Source organism: Manis javanica, chromosome 16 (genome assembly GCF_040802235.1).
Source record: "Manis javanica isolate MJ-LG chromosome 16, MJ_LKY, whole genome shotgun sequence".
Taxonomy (NCBI): Eukaryota; Metazoa; Chordata; class Mammalia; order Pholidota; family Manidae; genus Manis; species Manis javanica.
Genome location: NC_133171.1, coordinates 2,468,935 through 2,490,950, shown reverse-complemented (window position 1 = coordinate 2,490,950; position 22,016 = coordinate 2,468,935). Strand labels below are relative to the sequence as shown.

The 22,016-nt window shown below is 36.1% G+C and overlaps 1 long non-coding RNA gene across 1 annotated transcript; it reads right to left on the bottom strand.

Annotated features, from left to right (window-relative positions):
* Nucleotides 1-628: 628 nt before the first annotated feature.
* LOC140846826 (uncharacterized) lies at nucleotides 629-20,671 on the bottom strand. Its single transcript, XR_012126268.1, has 3 exons — nucleotides 20,551-20,671; nucleotides 20,040-20,113; nucleotides 629-952 (listed from the first exon to the last, which is right to left on the bottom strand). It is a non-coding gene; the product is annotated as an uncharacterized lncRNA (long non-coding RNA).
* Between the last annotated feature and the right edge of the window lie 1,345 nt (nucleotides 20,672-22,016).

The following is a 22,016-nucleotide window of genomic DNA, read 5'->3' as shown; positions in this document are numbered from 1 at the left end:
TCACCCAGATCAAGATATCAAACATTCTCACTAATTTTTTTCCCCTTTCACCTATATCAATCATTCATCCATCCCCTAGATTAATCTATTTTTTACCAGATAGTTGGAACTCAGTTTTGGAAGTATCTGTTCCAAATGCTTATTTTAAAAGATAAATTTCAAATCCTTTTTTATTTTCAAATAGAATTAGCCAATTTAACTGTACTTGTATGTCTTGGGTCAAATTCGGTTATTTATATCAAATGTTATTGTTAAAGATGTTTTAATATTTGCAATTAGTTGGCTATAGAGGAAGAAGGGGGTGTCTTAGCTTTCTTCCCACTTTTAAAACATTAGTTACATTTCTAGCACTGCAATTTAAAAAAATCTCTGTACCACTTCTGCTTTAGGGGTTATTAATTGTTTGCTTATTGATTTGGGAAACAGGTTGCCATGGGTTCTGTGGAAAGGGGGATTTGGGATTTAATCTCTAGTTAAATTCCTAGACCTCACTAGGTCTAGGAATGGCACAATTCTTAACAAAAATAACTCCATGAATGATGCCAAATTAGCTTCATAATGATTTACTGAGCTCACCGACAGAGAAAGCTTCCCTCCCCAAAGGAAAAAACTCAATGAAACACAGTCAGCAATGGTATGGGTTCTTGTATTTCCTGGAACAGGGCAGACCCTGATTTTCTTGGACCTGTCACACTGGCTGGCCAGCCAAGAAAAGCAGCAGTACAGAAGTCTTCCTTGTGCATGCCAGGCTGTTTCATTTTTCCTCAGAGCCAGTGGAGGGTGATGGAATGGGGTACAACATTACCAGAGAACTGATTGTACTAAGTTAGTTGTCTCAGCCACCTGTGGGCTGTGTCTTGCCCGCTGTGAACAGGGTCAAAGCGGCCTCGTCACCGTGGTACATCTCACAATGCAGCCACACAGGACAGGAATGTTCTCAGAAACTGCTTCGCTAAAGGAAACAAAAATACAAGCTCTTGAAAAACACCTGCTCAAAATTTTTGTGAATTAATTATAAAAGTAACTTCTTTTTTTTTTTTTTTTTGGTGTCTTTTCTAACAATAGAATGGAGGTAGTTGAGATCCTTCCTTACCTAAATCCAGTCTGGGGGAAAAGGCATTGACTCAACGAGCCCAGGGCTTCTCTCTTAGCACATTGGTACAGGGGCCTGGTTTCCCAAAACCTAGTATTTTGCCCTTCTGTGGATACTGCAAAGTAGGGACAAAGTTCCCTCTTTCTAAGGGACAAAGTTTTGCTTATATCCATTAAATCATCATCACTAAGTATATTGTTAGATCCTTTGTTATTAATACTTATATTTGCCTGTTTGCCTCAACTCAAAGACTAAGTTGAGAATTTTATTTTAACTACAACAGTAATAAAACTAATTTTAAAAGCTAAATAAGAAATAAAGTTAACATCTTTATCCCAGTCCCCTCCAGTTCTGTCCTTCTAAAGTATTAACTCAACGTTGGAAATCTGGGGGGAGGTTCTATCACATCTTTCTCTTTTAACAAGTATATAAAACAAATGTTGCTTTTTTATTTATAATAGGATCATGCTATAGATGTGAATTTTATAATTTTCTTTGTAAGTGAGTTTTTCTATTATGTGAATATTTTATGTAATGCTATTTAGAATAAGTTCACAACCTTCAAAGTTTTATGCATCAGTATAAAATAATCTACCTGGGTCCTATCTTATGTTTATTGTCTTAGACTGATATTTTCAACAGTTTCATTGAAATATAATTACATATCAAAATTCATCTGTTTTAAGTCTACAATTTAAAAAATTTTAGTGTATTTACAGAGCTTTGCAGCTATCATGAAAATCTGATCTTGAAATATTTTCGTCATTCTAAGAAGAAATCTTATGCCATTATTACCCATTCCAATTCCCAGCCTTAAGCAACAGTTAATGTTTCTGTTCCAATTATTTGCCTTTGTGTTTGGACATTTCACATAAATGGGATCGTACATTATGTATGGCTTCTTTCACTGAGCACAATGTTTTTGAAGTCTATCCATATTGAAGCGCTCATCAGTAGTACTGTATACCTTTTTTTAAATTGTCAAATAGTAATCCTTAAGTTGATCTCTGTCGGGCATGTATTTATCCATTTTTATTTTTACCCTTAATAAATCATTGTGTTTGGGTGTCTTGTAAACAGTAAAAGATTGGATTTTTGTCTTTTATCCAATTTGAGAATCTTTGATTTTTTTCTTTTATAAACAGTGTAATTAATTCACATTTTTTTGATGCTAATAAATTTTCACTTGTTTCTTTCATCTTTTGTATGCTTTGTTTTATATCTAACATTTACCAGTTTTCTTTTCCCAGAATTTTCTTATCGAACAACTTTCCTCTCTTTTTTTTTTCTTTCCTGCTAAGTATTTGGAAATTACATTACCTACTTCAGTTCTATGAATGATTTCCTCAATGATGAATTTATATTTCTCTATGTTCATGCTCTCATTTTATGAAATAAATCATCCTGTAATTTTTTGCTCATATTTTCTTTTTCTTTATTTCCTTGGGTCAGGGTCATTTGATCTTATAAAATTAAAAATATTTCCTCTTTTTCTATTCTTTTTAAAAGTTTAGTTAAAATTAGTGTTATTTTTATCCTAAGTTATTAAGAGTTTTCTATGTGGGAAGGCTTTTAATTATGGACTCAATTTCTCTTTTAGGAAAAGGACTGCACAGATGTTTTATTTCTTGTGTCTTATTTCCTATTTTGGGTATAAATTTGTCCATTTGATTGATATTTTCAGAAGTATTGGGATAATGTTTTCCCTAATTTTCTCATTTTTCTTCATCTTTTTTTGTGTGTGTGGCTGAGAATGGTTATTTCTGCCTTCTTTTATTTTTGATCAAAGAACTAACTTTTAGCTTTGTTGAGTTTCTTTATTGTGTGTTAGCTTTCTGTCAATATCAATTTCAATCACTCTAATTTATTTTTAGCAAAAGGTTAAATTCAATATAAAAAACATTTGAAAATAAAGTCCTGGTGACATTAGAAAATAAACAATACATTTTAAAAAGAAATTATCCTGGAAACTCCAGGGATGAGGTTGAAAGAGTGGCATTGAGAAGGTAAGGGTGGGGTGAGTGGGACAAGAACACCTTCCAGGGAGCTCTATGGGGACTACAGAGCCTTGGGATCACTGGAGGGGCTGCTTTCTGTGCACATCTCCCTTCCTCCCTCCCCTCCCCCCTCTCCCCAAATCAGGCCAGTTTGGTGTGAGCCCAACTTTTGCAGTGCATCTCCATTTGGAGATTCAATATAAATTGAGAAGGGCAGGCCTCTATAGCAGCTTGACACTTTGATTTCTGCCATGACCTTTGGGATCTGGGCCATTAGGGAACAGTTATGCAATCTTAAAAGTGGGGGACTACTGGTCCAGTGCTATATTGGATATACTTGGACACAAGGGCTTTTAATTACCATTGGGACAAGTCTCAACCGAAATCTTTTTGTAAAGAAAATGCACCTTCCCTCATCATTCATTCACAATTAGACATGCTGGTACAGCTAGGGCAGAGTAGCAGAGGTGGATAGTGTTTGGAGTAGCCTAAACGTATTTTACCTTCTCCCCCTAGAGTAGATTCTTGTCCTTCCACAGAAGTTTAAACCAAATAAGCTTGCTTTAAAAAAGGTGCTTTAAATGGCAGATCTTTCAATTTTGGAGTCAGTCACCTCAGTGTCCTCACTGGAGAAACGAAAGGTTAAAGATCTGACCTGTCTTGTGCTTATACAAGCACCAAAAAATCTTCATGATCTCCATGACTTTACCACTATCCCCTTCTATTTCTTTTTCTAAATTTAACTTACTGTTCTTTTCTCCAAGATCTTAAGGTAGATGCTTAGCTCACTGATGTCAGCTGTCCTTATTCCTAATTACTGTATTTTAAGCCATAAAGATCTTTCTAAATACAGCATTAAATGCATCCAGCAATACATAGTATTTTACTTTTGTTTTCTAATTTTCATTATGATGTCTTCTTTGATCCATGTGTTATATATAGATTTGTATTAATTTCTTAGCTTTGAAACACATGAGTATTTTCTATTTATTTTTTAGGGTTATGTTTCTGTTTTAGTGAAATGACTCAGAGGGAAGTTATAGTATGATTTTAATCCAAATGGCTCAAGTCTTAATTTATGGTTCACTATGTTGTCAAGTTTTGCAAATGTTTCATATGTGTTTGAAATGAATGTATGTTCTTCAGTGGTTTGATTCAGTGTTTCACATGTGTCCAAGAGATCAAGTTTTTCAATTGTACCATTCAGATTTTCTATATTCTTGCTGACTTTTGGTCTGCACATTGTATCAGATAATTGAGAGACATGCTTAAATCTCAGTATAATGGAAGATTTGTCTGTTTTATAGTTCTGCTAATTTTGCTTTACATATTTTGGGCCAGTAATGGGTATACGTAAGGTTAGATTTTTTATATCCTCCCTGTTAATGAAAATTTTATCATTAAAGTTTACCACTTTATCTCTAGCAAAGACATTAGATTTTGCCTTAGAGTATCATTTGACTGATAATGATCTAGGGACACTAGCTTTTTAGGTTGACAGTTTCTGTGGTGTATCTTTTTCTATTATCTTATTTGCAACCATTATATATCCTTATGTCTTAAATGTGTTTCATCAAAGCAGCTGAGTGTTACATTTTATTCAATCTAACATCTTTATCTTTTAATTGGATCATTTAGTCCATCTCCATTTGATGTGATTACTAATATATTCTTTCTAAATCTAACATCTTATTGAGTAGTTTATTAGATGTTCCATCTATTTTATGTTCCTTTTTACCCTCCATTTTTTACTTCTTTTGTACTGATTATCTATTTTTTGAGTTCTCCTCTATTAGTTTGGAAGCAATATGCTCATTAATTTTTCTTCTAATGATGAGCCTAGAAATTAAAGTAGGCATTCCTAACTTACTAAAGGCCAGCACTAATTCCTAACTTTTATTCTCTTTCAGGAAAATATAAGAACATTACAGCACTTCAATTCTATTCCATTTTGAGTCTTTTCCCTCTTTATTATTGCCAGCTCTTATTTTAATAAATGTGATATACTCTCAGATCACATTGAGAATACAGATCAGAGAGTTTTAAAATAGCCTGTTGTATTTTGCAGCAAATAAAGAAGTTGATGAAAAAGAGAGATTCACTTTATTGTGTCAAATTTATTCTCTTTTCTGAACCTCCAAGTCTCTTAATATGTCTGGTGATGTGTTAGTTTCTTGAAAGCTCTTCCTTGCGGTGGACTGTCTTTATTTGGCCAATACAGGTAATCTAGATGGGTTTTGTTGGAAGCTCTGTGGGTTGCTCTGGTAGATTGTATAGAAACTGACAGCAATTATGTCTCTCACTGAATGTGCACCCCTTTGTTATATGGCTGCAATTTCACCTATCAACAATTGGAGTCTATTTCTCTACTCAATCTGTACCGGCCTTTTGACTTGTTTCAACAAGCAAAATATGGCAGAATCATATACCAGTTGCAAGCCAAGGTCTCAAGAGGTATTGAGCATTTGGGTTCATTATTTTGAATTTGGCAGAACCAAAAAATAAAGGTCTGGCTGACCTGCTAGAGGGTGAGAGACCAGGTGAGGAGAGGAGGTATCCCAGCTGAGGCCATCCTAGATCAACCAGTACCCAGCCAACCCAGCAGCTGACCATGTACACAAAGGAATCCAGCCAAGAACGGAAGAACTGCCTGGATAAACCCACTAAACTGAAGACCTGCAGAATTGTGAACTAAATAAATAATATTTTAAACTATTACATTTTGGGGTGGTTTTTTATGCCACAAAAACTAACTGGCACTAGTCCCTGTTGAAAACTTTTACTTGACAAGGAAGCAGAAAGCAAAAGCTTAGATTTCTCCATGTTTTACTTTGGTGCCTCAGAGGTACAACAGTCCTTGGGGTAGAGAGGCAGTCATATGGACGGCAAATCTGACCAACTGCTAAGGTTGCACAGTGCTAGCTGATCAATAATCCTTGGTGGCCTTATTCTCAGCAAGTAGTAATCAAGTGGTAACTGGGAAAATATCAATGGGCCAGTGGACTGTTTACATAGTGTGTAGCCTCTGCCCTAAGATCAAAGAAAGCCCATTCCTCTTTATGTAAACATCCATTGCATGAAGTCACTGTAGCTCATTCCACAGAGGCTACACCTCCAAACTATCCATAAGATCAAATGAAAGCAGAGAATTAGAGAATTACTTCAAGTCAGCAGTCAGAGAGAGACAGCCATTCAAACTTGAATCCTGTTTGGATATTAAGTGGCCTTGGGGCACCCCAAAAAAGAAGGAAGTAACTTACTGCTGATAAAGACACCACACACACTTTTGTATAATTATTATAAGTTGTCTAATAGAATTATACATCTATTTAATTTGACCTGGAGGCAAGATTAAGGGAATGCAAGAACACAAGACCTCCAAACAAGGAACAAAAAAATAGGAAAAACTCTCAGATGGTGATTCTTTGTACTGAAAGCACCTTAACCCTGAGTTATCTCTACAATGCAACTGGCTGAAAAGTCTAACAAAAGTATGGAGCCATTTATTCAACCATTCAAATGGTTTTATTGAATGCCTCATATTTGTGATTCATTTTAAGAGATATAAAAATAATCATAAAACCAGACATAGGAACCTTTCCTCAAGAAGTAAGTCAACTAGTAGGGAATGAGGCAAGTATTTTAGTGATAGTAATGTTGTCGGGCAGCTGTATTTGGGGAGGTCTCTCCCTGTGCACTAGGTGATGCCTCAACCTAGATGGAGGAGGTTTCTTGATTCTGAATGAGAAAAAATTCTTGAGCAGGTCGGATGAATGTAGGTAAGGAAGGTATTAATGAGAGAGTGGTAGTGAATGGCAGCAGGTAGGTAGCCTGCAAAGATCAAGGAAGAACAGAGGGAGGAAAAGGAGGCTCACTGAACTCTTACTCAACATAGAGCAAATCCCTTGCCAACTCCTAAGGCCAGAGTCACCTGGCGTCTAGTGTCCGTCTGAGTCTGCACAGCATGGGAACTAAGCTCCAAACATCCCAAGATTTGGGGGAGCTGCAGAGCACTGGATAGAGTGAGATTATGTTCTGAGAACTTCCCAAAGGCCAGGAAAGGAGATTTTTGGGCAGGTTGCTAAAGAACATGATTGTATAGCTACAGTTCTCTCTGGAACTGCATCCAGGTGATGGGAATGTGCAAGCCCAAATCAGAGATCTTAGTAGCCCTTTCCTCCTTGTCTGAAGTAGGAAAGAGAGGGAGATGACTGGTGCTTAAGTCTAGGGAATTGAATGAAATAGCAAAGTAATAAGGACACTCACTACTCAAAGAGCACAGAGACAGAACACAATAAGTTGAGCAGTAAGAAGTCTTTATTTAAGGCACAAAGTACACTCTCAACAAAAGGAAGTGTGGGCAACCTCAGAGAGAGGCTTAGGATTTTTTTTTTAAGGCTTTCAAGAATGAGGAAAAGTCTCGGGGATGCATAGGCTTGACATGTGTCTCATGATGTCTCTCTCTGGTGAGAGACATTATGTCATCATCTATAGTTTGTCCTGTAGATATTCTGTAAGATAAACTTAACACAAGGAATTTCTTGATCCTGTTCTTCTCCAAGATAGTGGTTACCCTCAAGCAGTGGGGACATATCATTTAGGAGTACTTGCCCTGCCTTAAGATAAGGTTGGTTATTGTATGATTACCGTAAACTATGTTAGGAATTTTACATCCTAACTCCCTGCTTTTTAAAATAGAACCTTAGCCTTAAGACGGAGTCCCTCCTATTCTTACTATACTGTTTTTATCTTGACATTTTTCATCAAAGGCAGGAAAAGTTAATCATTATGCTTATCCCATGTCCCTGCCCTATCTCAGTAATACATTCTCAAAAGGATGGCACCATGGGAAAGTGTGACTCCCAAAGGATTTCAGTGGAGAGAAGGATTTGGTAGGTGCTTCATCAAAGAGGCTTCATTTGTTCTTCAAGGAAAGATATAATTTGCATAAGAAACAATTCCAATGAGGGGTGGGAGGAAATGGATACTATTTCCACTTGGGACATCATTCCCGACACCAAATAGGGAACCTGAAGTCAGGGTCAACAGATCATGTATTTAGGGGGCAACAAGAAGGTTGACAGAACATTAAGCTGGAAGTAGATAACTAGCTGTGTGACCCAAGGAAATTGCTAAGTCTTGGTGTGCATTTCCTCACTTGTGAAATTCAGGTGTTAAAAACCAATGATCTCTAAGTTCCCTGCCAGTTCAAAAATCCTGTAGGCCTTGGAAACAAAACACTATAGTATTTTAAATCATTAAAGAGAGCTGTAGTCATATTTTCATTTTTGCAGCCTCTTGTTAGTTGTGTATTTGATTTATTTAACATCAGTTACTTGTTTGGGAATGCAATAGCTAATTATAACACTAAAACTATGAGAAAATATGATTTGCCACATAATAATATATTTTGACAGGCACTCTAGGAAGGCCTTGTTATAAAACAGAAATGTTATGTGTTAGTAATGTGTACAGTAGAAAGTTGGAAAATATGTTAGGGGAAACGGATCTGTTAGCTATACTATGAAATAAGAATTAAAGACTCTAGGAAGTTGTGCTTATAAATGGCAGAAAAAAATAAAGATTTTCAAAAAAATGTTAAAATGATACCTTAAGTGTAAAACAGAGATGACAAAAAGACAAATAAGAAAAAAATGAAATTTTTGTTGAAATTTGGTTGTGTTATAAAAGGAAGCTTCAGAGTTGGTTAATCACCATTAGTTTTGTCTGAGTAAGAATAAAATCAGAAGGAAGTGAATCTTGAAGTTAGGCTGAGGAAGAACTGAGGCCAACTCTCATCCATAATGATTTTATAGTCTGTCCTGACTGCAGCAGTCTTTGAAATCATAAAAATATATTCAATCATTATTTCAGTACACATAATTTTCTTAATCTTTAAGAAGTATTTTGATGATATTTCTGATACCTCTAAAGGTATAATTTAAATTCAAGTGCAAAATTTTAGGGTTTAGTTAAAGTAATGGTCATCACCAAGATTGTAGACCATATCTAGGTATATAAAATATTACTAATTCCACATGTATATTCAAATAAAGTATGACATAATTATATATATAAATTTTAACCTTCTTTCAACAGACTGAGAAGTCTGTTATTAAAAATCTCTGGTTAAAATGTTGTCATTACACATTGAATGCAGGTTGTTGATGTCTTTCTTTACTCATTATCACTGAACCATATCCTGTGAGAGGGCAAGAGAGCTCTGACGTCAGGAAAGGGGTAAAGGCAATAGAAAATCTCTAAGGTTTGGAAATTCTATGCTGAAAAAAATGGGTTGCTCAACGTACTAGGTTGGAGGATAAATTCCTAGACTAGATAACTTAGCATTTCATTCAGACACAAGTAAAACATTACAGAAAGGAGCTGGACTCATTTTTTTTTTTAAATCAGCTTTCCTATCCTAAAGCATATTTGTGTCTGCTGGCAGACAAGTACAGGTAGTTGCCTCCAGGTGTTTGCCTGCAGGAAGTCATTGAGATTCAGTGCTACCAATAGCAGTTTCCTCAGCAGCAAAAACTAACCTACAGGAATCTTGTAGGCACAGGTATATTTTACAATAGCGATGCCAGCCAGCGGAAAGGCCATAAACCCGAAGGCCCAGTTTAACAGGGAAATGATTAACAAAAATAAGAATCAGGAGATATTTTAAAACTGTTGACAAAAATGTAAGACTTAAAAATTTTTTCCTTATCTTTTAAAAAAGTTTAAAAAATTGTTTAAAAAAAGTTTAAAAGAAACAATAATCTGGATCTTTTTTCCACTGTAAATAAATACCTTAGTGAGGGGACTGTGGGATTAGGCAGTATTTGCGAAGTTCGTTCTTTGACTCCGTGAACAAGAACCCTGGTATCACTAGGACACTTTGTTTAAGATGGCAGATTAACCATTAGCATTTAGCTCATTTCCTCCACTCAAATGATAATAATGGTTTTTTTGGAAAGGTACAAACCACAAAGACAAACTAAACAAGAATGGAGACAGTAGCAACAAAAAATTGGAAACTGGGAACAGATCTGAGGAAGATAAATTCTAAACCAGCTGCAGGGAAGGCCAATAGGTAGCCTGATTTTTTTGGAAATATTTCAAATAAAGATCCAGGACTAGGCATCATCAAATACCTCTGTAAGTCTTATTCCAAGTGGAGCTGTTTAAGAAGGAGCTGGACTTCCAGATTCTCTCCTATTGTACGCAACAGGTCAACCAATCACTTCAGCAGACTGAAGAGTTATTTTGTGGAGACGGACACACAGAAAGTAGTCCTACGTGAAAGCAACGGTTTGAGCCTGCATAATGAATGATAGGAGTTCCAGTACTTCTTGCCTTTTTCCAGTCTGGACACACACACACACACACACACACACACACGCACGCACGCATGCACGTGACTGGAAGACTTCCTAGGGAAATTGTCCAGCTCAAGGGAAAAGATCTGAAGTCACTGACACTTGGAGGCTCCACAAGGAAGAGCAAAGTCAGGTCATGTGGTTATAATGAAGACCTTGGTTAATAAAAACTAGCCACACACTTGCTGAATCAGTCTTTATTGTGTGTTCCTAGTGAGAGTATGCAGTCAAGGATCACAAGGATTCTAATAGGAGAGAGACTGAAACAATCAGGGAAAAAGCAAGGGGAGAAAACAAAGACTGTAGGTGAGAGTCAAATTTAAAAGTTAGTATTAATTCACCCAGTGATGAGCTATTGCCTGTGTAAAATAAAAGGATGTTATTTTTAAAAAGAATATTTTTCATGGAAAGAGCCCTAAGAAATTAAAAACAGAATTATGGAAATGAAAAAGTCAGTAGAAAACTTGGAAGATAATCTAGAGGAAGTCTTCCAAAAGTGGAGCAAAAATGGAAAAAAGAGGATAAGAGATAAGAAAAATAGAGGACATGTCCAGGAAGCCCAACATCCGTTTGATAGGAGCTCCATAAAGAAAGAATTGAGAAAATAGGGAAAATCACCTTTGAATTAACTTCATACTTGCACAAACTCAAGGACATGACATTTTATATTTAAAAAAAAATCACAACTCAGTACCAGAGATAATAATAAACCTGTATAAACTACATTAAGATACATCATTGTGAAATTTCAAACTCTGGAAATAAAGAAAATACATTATGAGCTTCTAGAAAGAAGAGATGACATAAGAAGAGCCAAGGCTCAGAATGGCATGAAATTGCTCAATAGAAATGCTAGAAACTAGAAGATAATAAATTAATGCCTTCAAAATTCTGAGGGAAGATTATTTACATCCTAGAATTCTTACCCAGACAAACTACAAATTAAGGGCAAAGGGAAGACATTCTCAGTGGTTCCAAGTGGTAAAATTTTTTGTTTTCCATGAACCCTACCTGTCCCTGGAGGATGAGCCACCCCCAAATAAGGGAATAAATGAGGAGGAAGTCATGAAATCCAGGAGATGGTGGCCCCTGTGAGAAACAGGAGCAGGCAATCCAGAATGCTGGCAAAGGTGATCCCCACGAAACTAGTGGTAGGTCAGACCCGGGGAGTGTGACTCTTCAGAATTCAAGTCAAAAAGCTCTAGGAAAGAGCTGTTCAATAAGACCAAATATTGAGTGAATTTGAATGTATTGAGATGGTATTTATACATTTTAGGTTGAATTAATAAGTACACAGAAAACCAAGCAAATATACAAATCAGGCAATTAATTTCATCAGGGAAATGAAAAAAAGGGGAAGCACTGTGGTGTACTGCGTGGTTTGGCTGTGAATAGCATTCTTCATGACACACACAGGCATGGTGATAATGGACATGCAAACACTGTTGATCCAAACAAAGTTTTAATCTACACGAAGCACCGAGGGGAAAGGCGTTGCAACTGCTTGCGCTGCAGAATATAGGGAGTGGTGATTAAAGAGAGATAAGCCTTCTTGTTTCAGAGAAGTCAGTAGATAATGCCTAACTGGAAAAGTAAAAAATTAGCAACATGCCTATGTTATTTATAGTTGCAAATGTAAATATTAAAGAGTTGGCTACAAAAACTGAAAATAGTTGTGTTTAAGGAAAAAAAGAGAATGGAGATGGTAGGAAATAGCTTTTTTTCACAATATGCTTTATAACTATCTGACTCTAAACTTCAGTGAAAACTAGTACCTTAATTTTTTAAAAAGAAAAAAGTTCAGGTTTAAAAAAAAAATACTCCTAAGTTCTTAGAGCAAACCATTTCAGGAGATATGAGTAAGGTAGGTAACTTATCTGACAAAGATCATACCTCATTTGTTCATGGAATCATGTTGTAAATGATCATTTGTGAAATAACTGCTTTTCGCAAAGCACCATGCGAGATGCCATAAAAGACACAAATAGAAAAGAGTGAATGCAAAATGATTTTCTTTCTCTTGCTTGCAGACACATAGGAAAAATATGTGAGACGTTTTAACATGTTTATATGAATAAATGAAAGAAGGACATGTGTGAAAGTAAAGGAACTACATATGACAGTATAAAATAAATGAGACTGGGACATTTCCTATCGGATGTGGTAGCTCGAATTGAGTATTGAAGGAAGAAACAGACCAGATGGCTAATATTAACATGAGAAAAATCATAAAGAAACAAAAAAAGTTTCAGCGGGTTTGGATGATTGCAACTCATTCAGTGTAATGGAGGACAAGGAATGACAACATCAACTCCAAGAGAGCAGTGATATTGTGTGCCTGACTTGTCACTGTATTCTCAATACCCAGAACACTGCCTGGCACAAAATAGACATTCAATATGTCAATGAATGGTTTGATAAGACTGGAAAGATTGCTAACAGAGGGACTTGATGCCATGTTAAAGAATTTAGAATGTAGACTCTAAGTAATGAGGAAATATTTGAGGAGAGGTTTGTCATCATTCTGATTTTGGTGACTGGATTCAGAATAAACTGGAAAATTGAGAAATGTCAGTTTGTTAGGAAGAGGAAAAATAAAGGTCCAAATAATATTAATTAGCCACTGCAGAGGACATGAAGAGATGGTTCTCCAAAGAAGAAATTCAGTTGGCCAACAGACACATGAAAAGATGCTCCACATCATTAATCATCAGGGAAATGCAAATTAAAACCACAATAAGATAATCACCTCACATCAGTAAGAATGGCCAGCATCGAAAAGACTAAGAACAACAAATGTTGGCGAGGATGTGGGGAAAGGGGAACCCTCCTACACTGCTGGTGGGAATGTAAGCTAGTTCAGCCATTGTGGAAAGCAATATGGAGGTTCCTCAAAAAACTAAAAATAGAAATGCCATTTGACCCTGGAATCCCACTCCTTGGAGTATACCCAAAGAGTACAACCTCTCAGATTCAAAAAGACAAATGCACCCCTATGTTCATCACAGCACTTTTTACAATAGCCAAGATATGGAAGCAACCTAAGTGTCCATCTACAGATAAATGGATAAAGAACAAGTGGTACATATATACAATGGAATACTATTCAGCCATAAGAAAGAAACAAATCCTACCATTTGCAACAACATGGATGGAGCTGGAGGACATGCTCAGTGAAATAAGCCAGGCAGAGACAGACAAGTGTCAAATGATTTCACTCATGTGTGGAGTATAACAATGAGACAAAACTGAAGGAACAAAATAGCAGCAGACTCAGAGAATCCAAGAATGAACTAGTGGTTACCAAAGGGGAGGGGTGTGGGAGGGCAGGTGGAGAGGGAGGGAGAAAGGGACGGAGGGGTATTATGTTTAGTACACATGGTGTTGGGGATCACGGGGAGAACAGTGTATCACAGAGAAGGCACATAGTGGATCTCTGGCAACTTGCTGCACTGATGGGCAGTGACCGCATTGAGTATGTATGGGGACTTGATCATATGGGTGAATGTAGTAACCACATTGTTTTTTCATGTGAAATCCTCATAAGAATGTATATTAATCATACCTTAATAAAAAATTTAAAAAAATATATAAATTAGCCACTGATGTAGAAAGGAGGAAACATCCAACTGTTACTGTAGAAATTAGCCATTATTTTATGGACATGGCCCAGGTTTGGTGTCAGAAAATCTGAATTTATATCCTGTCTCTGTCTTTTAATGCATGTGGAAATCCTGGCAAGTCGCAGAAGCTTTTTTATGAATATTAGTTTCCTTATTAGTAAAATCAGGAATTAAAAAAAAATTCTTCACCTGTTGTCTAAAGGGTAACAGGTAATTTCAAGCATATGTAAATATACCACGGTGGTATACATTGAGATGGGGACGAAACAAGAAAGTAAGAGACAAAGAAACATAAGGAGTGGGAACATAACACATAGCTAGGAATGAAGCTAAAACTCCACCGTGATGCACAAAATTATGTAAAAGCATGTTGGAAACTATGAAGAGCCATACAAATAGTAGGTATGGTCAGTTTACACCATTTCAGATTTAGTGAAAACTTGAAATATTGCCACTGAATATGAAGAAAGGGTATTGTGCAGATGCAGAGGTAATGAATGTAGATTAAACTTTCACATTTGGAGGTCAAGAGAAATACACATGATTGCCTGTATATGTGAAATCTGAAAAACAAAACAAATGAACACACACAACAGAAATAAACTCATAAACACAGAAAACAGACTGGTGGTAGCCATGGGTTGAGGGGTGGTGAAATAAGTGAAGGGGAAAAACATTAGTGAGAATGTTTGATATCTTGATCAGGGTGATGGTTACTTGAATGTGTACGTAAGCCAAAAGTCATCGAAATGCACACCAAGATTTGTGCATTTTATTGTAAGTATCTTGATTAAAAAAACTGTCATAATAAAAATGAAAAGAGAGAAAATGAGACAGGATGTTCATTGCATTGAAAAACAGAGCCTAAGAAAAGTTTTTTGAATAGAGGAGGTATTTGAGCAGACTTTTAGGTGGAGAAAGAAGTCTGTAGAGTATGAGAGAAATGGAATTAAGAAAGAGACAGGGAGACTGAGGGGCTAAGCCCTGGCTGACATCAAAGGAAATGCAGACAGTGGTGGAGCAAACCTGCCAGAAGTAAAAAGAATAGATCCCACTTCCTCAACAGGAGAGCAGAAGAGCAGAAGGTGGAGTAAGAAAGACACTTCGGAGTATCAGGGAGTAAGGGACCTCTCATTTTAATAGTCTTAACTTCCCCCACAAGCTAGTCAAGGGCTCTGCTAAAAGCAAAATAAGTGGGTAACTCAAGGGCGGAGTTAGGATTTTCAGAGGAGACAATTTCCAGCCATTAGAGGGCAAGGAGAGAGGCCTAATTGGAGAAGGAGCATCCAGTGTAAGTATAACCAAGCCCCAGGAGACCAAAGAAGCAGATTAATATAGCACAGCTCCAGTTTACAGAACATATTATGCTTTTGGAACAGTTGTTTTTTAGAACATGTTATCTCACTAGTCTTCATATGCTATTTGCTATTTTACAAAATAAGGAAATTGAAGCTGAGAAAGAAATGACTGGCCCAAGATGATAGGGCAAGTAAGGTTTTGTTTCATATTGTAAAAATGTTAATCATATTTAATCATTAAAGGATGGAAATCATTCTATTTATGAAATGGGTGTTCTTTCTAGGATGATTCCTTGGTCAGCAACAAAGTTAAGAGCTTCATAGGACTGAGATAAAATCAAGATTGCTCAAAATATTGAATTGCATTGAGAAGGCAGAGTTTCATAAACTGTAAATATACAACAAATAGAAACCATAGCTTTTTTTTCACTTAAGGTATCATTGATCTACAATCTTATGAAGGTTTCACATGAGCAATGTTGTGTTTACTACATTCACCCATATTATCAGTTCCCCCCTCCACACACACATTGCTGTCACTGTCCATCAGTGTAATAAGATGCTATAACATGACTTTGTCTTTTCTGTGCCAATATTGCCTTACCCATGACACCACCTACATTATGTGCACTCATCATAATACCCCTTAATCTCCTTCTCCCTCCCTCCCAAACCTCTTCCCTTTGGTAACCAGCTGTTCCTTCTTGGAGTCTGTGAGTCTGCTGCTATTTTGTTTCTTCTATTTTTCCTTTGTTCTTATACTCCACAGATGAGTGAAATCATTTGGGACTTGTCTTTCTCCACCTGGCTTATTTCACTGAGCATAATACTCTCTAGCTCCACCCAGGTTGTTGCAAATGGTAGGATTTGTTTTCTTCTTATGCCTGAATAATAGTCCATTGTGTATATGTACTATATCCTCTTTATCCAGTCATCTTCTGATGGACACTTAGGTTGCTTCCATATCTTGGCTATTGTAAATAGTGCTGCAATAATCATACAGGTGCATATGTCTTTTTGAGTCTGGGATTTTGTTTTCTTCAGGTAAATTCCTAGGAGTGGAATTCCTGAGTCAAATGGTATTTCTATTTTTAGTTTTTGGAGGAACCTCCATATTGCTTTCCACAATGATTGAACTAATTTACATTCCAACCAACAGTGTAGAAGGGTTCTCCTTTCTCCACATCCTTGCCAGCATTAATTGTTCCTTGACTTTTGAATGTTGGCCATCCTAACTGGCATGAGGTGATATCTCATTGTGGTTTCAATTTGCATTTCCCTGATAATTAGCCATGTGGAGCATCTTTTCATGTGCCTATTGTCCATCTGAATTTCTTCTTTGGAAAAGTGTCTGTTGAGATCTTCCACCCATTTTTTAATCAGGTATTTGCTTTTTTGGGTGTTGAGGTATGTGAGCTGTTTATTTATTTTGGATGTTAACCCCTTGTTGCATATGTTGTTTACAAATACATTCTCCGATACTATAGGATGCCTTTTTGTTCTGCTGATGGTATCCTTTGCTGTACAGAGGCTTTTTAGTTTGATGTAGTCTCATTTGCTCATTTTTGCTCTTGTTTTCCTTGCCCAAAGAGATATGTTCAGGAAAAAGTTGCTCATGTTTATATTCAAGAGATTTTTGCCTATGTTTTCTTCTATGAGGTTTATGGTATCACAACTTACATTCAGGTCTTCGATCCATTTCAAGTTTACTTTTGTGTATGAAGTTAGACAATAATCCAGAAACCATAGCTTTTTAAAAAAATTTAGTTTATTTTTTAAACCAGTTTTAGGTTTACCAAATAGACTATTCCTCTTCTCACTGTCATTTTCCCTATTATTAAAATTTTGCATTGTATTAACATTTTTTACAATGGACAGACTGGTGTCAATAAATTATTATTAATTTCTATGGTTTACATTAGAGTTCACTGCTTGTGTTATATAGCTTTGTGGAAACCATAGTTTTTAATCTATATTTTTAATTGCATTACTTAGAAACAGTTTTGATTTATTAAAATTTAAGTTGAGAAGAGTAACAAAGGATTAAATAAGCATTTAGATTTTGGGTTTGTGGTACTGATCTAGCCAGGTGATTTCTAGCCAGGACTTCAAAGCAATCATAAAAAAGACCATTTTTTAAATATATATTTTGTACTACCTTTTGAAAAACTTCCAGTCAATAGTCTCTAATCATATCTCAATATTCCCTAAAAAGAAGTAATAAAAAGTACATTTTTTTATTTTAATTTTTACTGCAATGCAATTAGGTTTGGGAAAAATAGTCATATAATTCTTATAGTCATAATCAAATTATATAGCACCAAAGAAAGGGGTAAAATGCACAAAGTAATTTTGTTTTCAGATCAGTATTTTATTGTGAATGCAATTACATTTAGCCTCCTATTTCAAACTGAAAAGAGCCTAGAATATATAATCTAAATATTGTAACTGAAGATTGTTGAAAGTTTGTCTGTTCTGAAGTAATACGTGATTTTGACAGTGACATTTCAAGTAGCTCATAATGAAAAAGAATGAAGGAGCCCATAGAAAGAGAATGGAATAGAGAAAATCTAAAAAAGTGAGATTCATGATTAAAAGTTATCACAAAGTACCTGATTCGAAAATTCCCCAATCTTTGAAGAAGAACCAACAAAACCATAGATTCTTTACCCTAGAGTAGACTTTAGTGAGCTGGTCCAACACAGTCACTTTACTGGCAGAAACTAAAAACTCAATGAGCTGTCAATGTTAGCAGTGAACATTCTCTCTTACCTAGTTTTCTCACCAAGAAAGTCTCAAACACCAAAACAAACAAAAACTGGAAACAAGGAATAGCCTATGGATCTCATTTCCCTGCAAGAATGGTTTGTGGATAATATCCAGAGTTGGTTAGTCATTAATTAATAAAGAAGGCTAAAGGGAAGGCTATATGGAATAAAAACACAGTTACCTATTCTAAACAGTTTAGACCAGAAGACAGAAACCTAGAAAAAAGTAAATCAACAATAGCACATACAGTTGCTGTTGTGATTAAATATCTTATTAAGAATATGCCAATTTTATGTGAGTCCATTGGACCAGTTGATAGTGTGATCACAGAAAATGGCCGGTTCAGGTTGATCTTAAAAGATGGGTAGGGTCTGGATGAACAAAGAGGAGGAAGGCAGGCATTGCATGCAAAGATATAGACTGGAAATCTGGAGGAAGGATAGCCCCAAACTTAGAGCAAAAATAACAAGCAGAATCACTGAGCTGGAATGCAGACTTTAGTTATGATGCTGCTGATTCTAGTGCTGGACATGGACACTTGGACCACACTGTGATTTGAAAGCAGCAAGGGAAAACAGACTTCATCTTGTAGTTAGGGGGAAGCTATTTTATTTTGTTAGCAAGGGAGTTCCATGATAAAAGCCTATTTTTAGGAGATAATTAAGGTGGTGTGTCTGATTAGGAGAAGCTAGGAATGTTTGGATGTTCTCACTAGCTTTTGCAAGTTGATGCCTTGGTGGACAACTGCATTCTATCCCCAGACACCCTCCGATGGTAATACTGGAGTATCACTGGATTAATCTACTTTTGAACAACCTTTTAGTCAATATGCAGTGTACTTGTTTTTTATCTTTTGTAATCTTTTGAAGAAGAGTGAGGAAAAAAAATCTTTTTAATGTATCACATTGGACCTCTACATCTTAGGGTCATAATCCTGAAATCCCAAACTTTCTAAATGAAAGCAGGGAGTTAGGGAAGTAGGCAGGAGGGTGCTGGTTAAGGGAAAATTGAGGGGATAAGAAAAATGTGGTTGGAAATGAGGTTAACATTGTGAGTTATGGGTAGTTGTAAAAAGCTAATTCTGATTTTAATTGGTCAGAGAGAGATTCTATATTCAAGAAGCCAGGTGCCAGGGCAATACAAACTAGAAGCAAAAGAGATTATGTCCTATTTTTCATCCATAGAATTCAAGGCACTTGTAAATATTAATAGAAGAGTCATTGTAATTGAACTTAAGAGGGTAAATGTCCAATTTGCAGAATTCATACAACCTAAAAATACTGTCCTGGATTTAAGAGTGAGCCATTCACTTCAAATTCAGAAGCAAAGAAGAGAAAGAAAATTAAGCAGTAGAATGGCAAGTAGTCGTAAGTTTGGAAATAAATGCTTACTTAAATTACTCTGTAACTGAAGGAAGAAAGAAAGACAGGACGTAGGGACACTGACAAATAATACAAAGGAGACATTGTCCATGATGGAAGGATAAAGAGAACGAGCCATTTAGTTAGATAGTTAGGTAGAAGTGGGCACATCCATATTATGCAGTAAACACTTACTGCTCTTCTGTAAAGCATCCCTAGGAGTAGGTTATAATTATCACCCCATTTTACCGATGAGGATACCACAGAATACCTGTTAATACTTCGGCAATTAATCTTAGGTGGCTAATTAGCAATGAATCGAGTTGTAATTTGGACATGGTAAGAAGCATTAACATTTCTTTCTTTTTTTCCTAGATCTTTAAAATAAAAGAATCATTCGTTTGACTTATCTGCAACACAGTTGGTTAATATTTCATGCTGACATCTCAATAGTGCCATATATTTTAGGTTACCAGAAAAATAAGCAAGTTTCAAGGAAATCTTAGTAACAAGAAATTCATACTATTAAATCACCTGCTAATCCTTCTGCAGCATCCCAGAATTTCTTATATAGGTACGGTCCAAATTTATTTTGGTTTTCTTTGAATCTGTGAGAACAGACACAGTAAAATATTTTCTTGTGGTTTATTGCAAAATGGCAGCTTTGCCTCTGGGGAATATGAATCACCGACCACTGTCATAAAATAGCTAATGTTTGGGAACTTTTTTGAATAATAATTGGTTTGGGACAAGACTTCTGTTTCTAAATAAGAAAATAAAGGATTTCTTAATAAGAAATCTTAGAGATTTGACTGAAAAAAGTTGTGTGAATTTGTTTTAATGGTGTCAAAATGGATACAAGATCATCAATTAGAATAAATACTTAAATGGAATAGTTATTGAGACAGTAAAAAATATATATATTTTTGAGGAAATTCATAAGCTAACCACCTTCCTTTTTCCAAACTTTAGGGTAATAGTATACTACGCTTTTAGAATAAGACAAACAGGAGAGGAACCACTGCTAGAGAAATGTCTGCTTTACCTTTCTGGAAATCATTTTCTTCTGTTCCAGTGGGGTGGACTACAGAGCTTTCTGAGAGAACATGGTTACGAAACTGTTGTGTGATCAGAGCTTAGGAGGGAGGGACTGTTTCGACTCTCTTGTTACTATGTGAGGGATGGAATTTTGCAACCAGAAGGTTCCACAACAGTTGGGAATGACAGTTGTGTGAGTAGCAAGCAGAAGACAAGTGTGTGTGTGTCCTGTTACTCCTGCTCTGAGCACTACATACCGCGACTGTGCCAACACAAGATTTCCTGCTTGCATCAATATTTTTTATAATTACCAAACCTCCTGTGTGTAATCCATTAATAGCTAAAAATCTTACAAATACTATCTGCAGTGTCTTTAGGTTAGACAGCCATCTGGCTAGCTGGTACTACATGTGCACACACACTCATATAGCCTTATATAGATGCCTTATTATAATCCTTGCTCCATTTCCAATCATCTACTATAAATCAAGCTCCACCTCCTGTTAAAGAAATTAAAATAGCTGAAATTTAAAAAGCACTCAAAGCATGTTAAAGTTTGCCATGAGCTATTATTGTCCTGTTATTAGTGGCTACTCTGTCTTTCATTTCCTTGCATATCCCTTACTTGTGTATTAATCTTACTTTCATTTTCTTTAGCCTCTATAAAGTCCATTCTGTCTATTTTTTCTCCAGCTTGCCCCAGATTTGGACTGTAACTCTGGATTCTTATGTTCCTTTATACTGACACCCACAGACATTTTGGCATAATAGGAACTGCCACAAAGAGAAGATATCATTAAACTCAAGATCATAAATCAAGCCTTGAGCTTTCACCAACAGAAAATTAAGCAGAACAGTATAGAAACAAAGAGTTTAGGGAAAGAAAAAAATGATGGGATTAAGGGTCATTCACCAAAAGCATTCAGGTACAAAATTTTATTCTTTAGGAGATATTTTAAAAGCCAGAAGTTGGTAAGTTTGGGACCTGGTGAGGTCTCGGATAACAGAGATATTAGTTTAGGAGATAGACATCAGCAGTTAAGATGTGTTTGGACAAAGAAGGAAGGCACCTGTAACGCTGATAGAAGTTGAGTTACGAGGTTGGCAGTTTACTGACAGAAGGGAAAGGCTACCAATGATTTAGAGGGGAACTCCTGTTATGAATCCTGGTCCACACACCTTGTGTACCTCTGTGCTAATGTGAAAATTCTATAATTATAGATATAAATCCCTATTAAAAGGAAACATACACATATAATATGTAAATCTGAAATATAAAAAATACTCATTTTCAACTTGAAATCATGTTCTACTAAATTCAGCGGATGGAAATTAAATCTCGAAATCTTCAGAAAGTGTCTGAAGCAGACACTTAATCTGCTTCATAACTGTTCAGGCCCCACCTGCTCACTGAGATCCAAGGCTGCGGCAGATAAGAGCCTAAAGGAAAGCACAGACTCCTTGGGAGGCCAG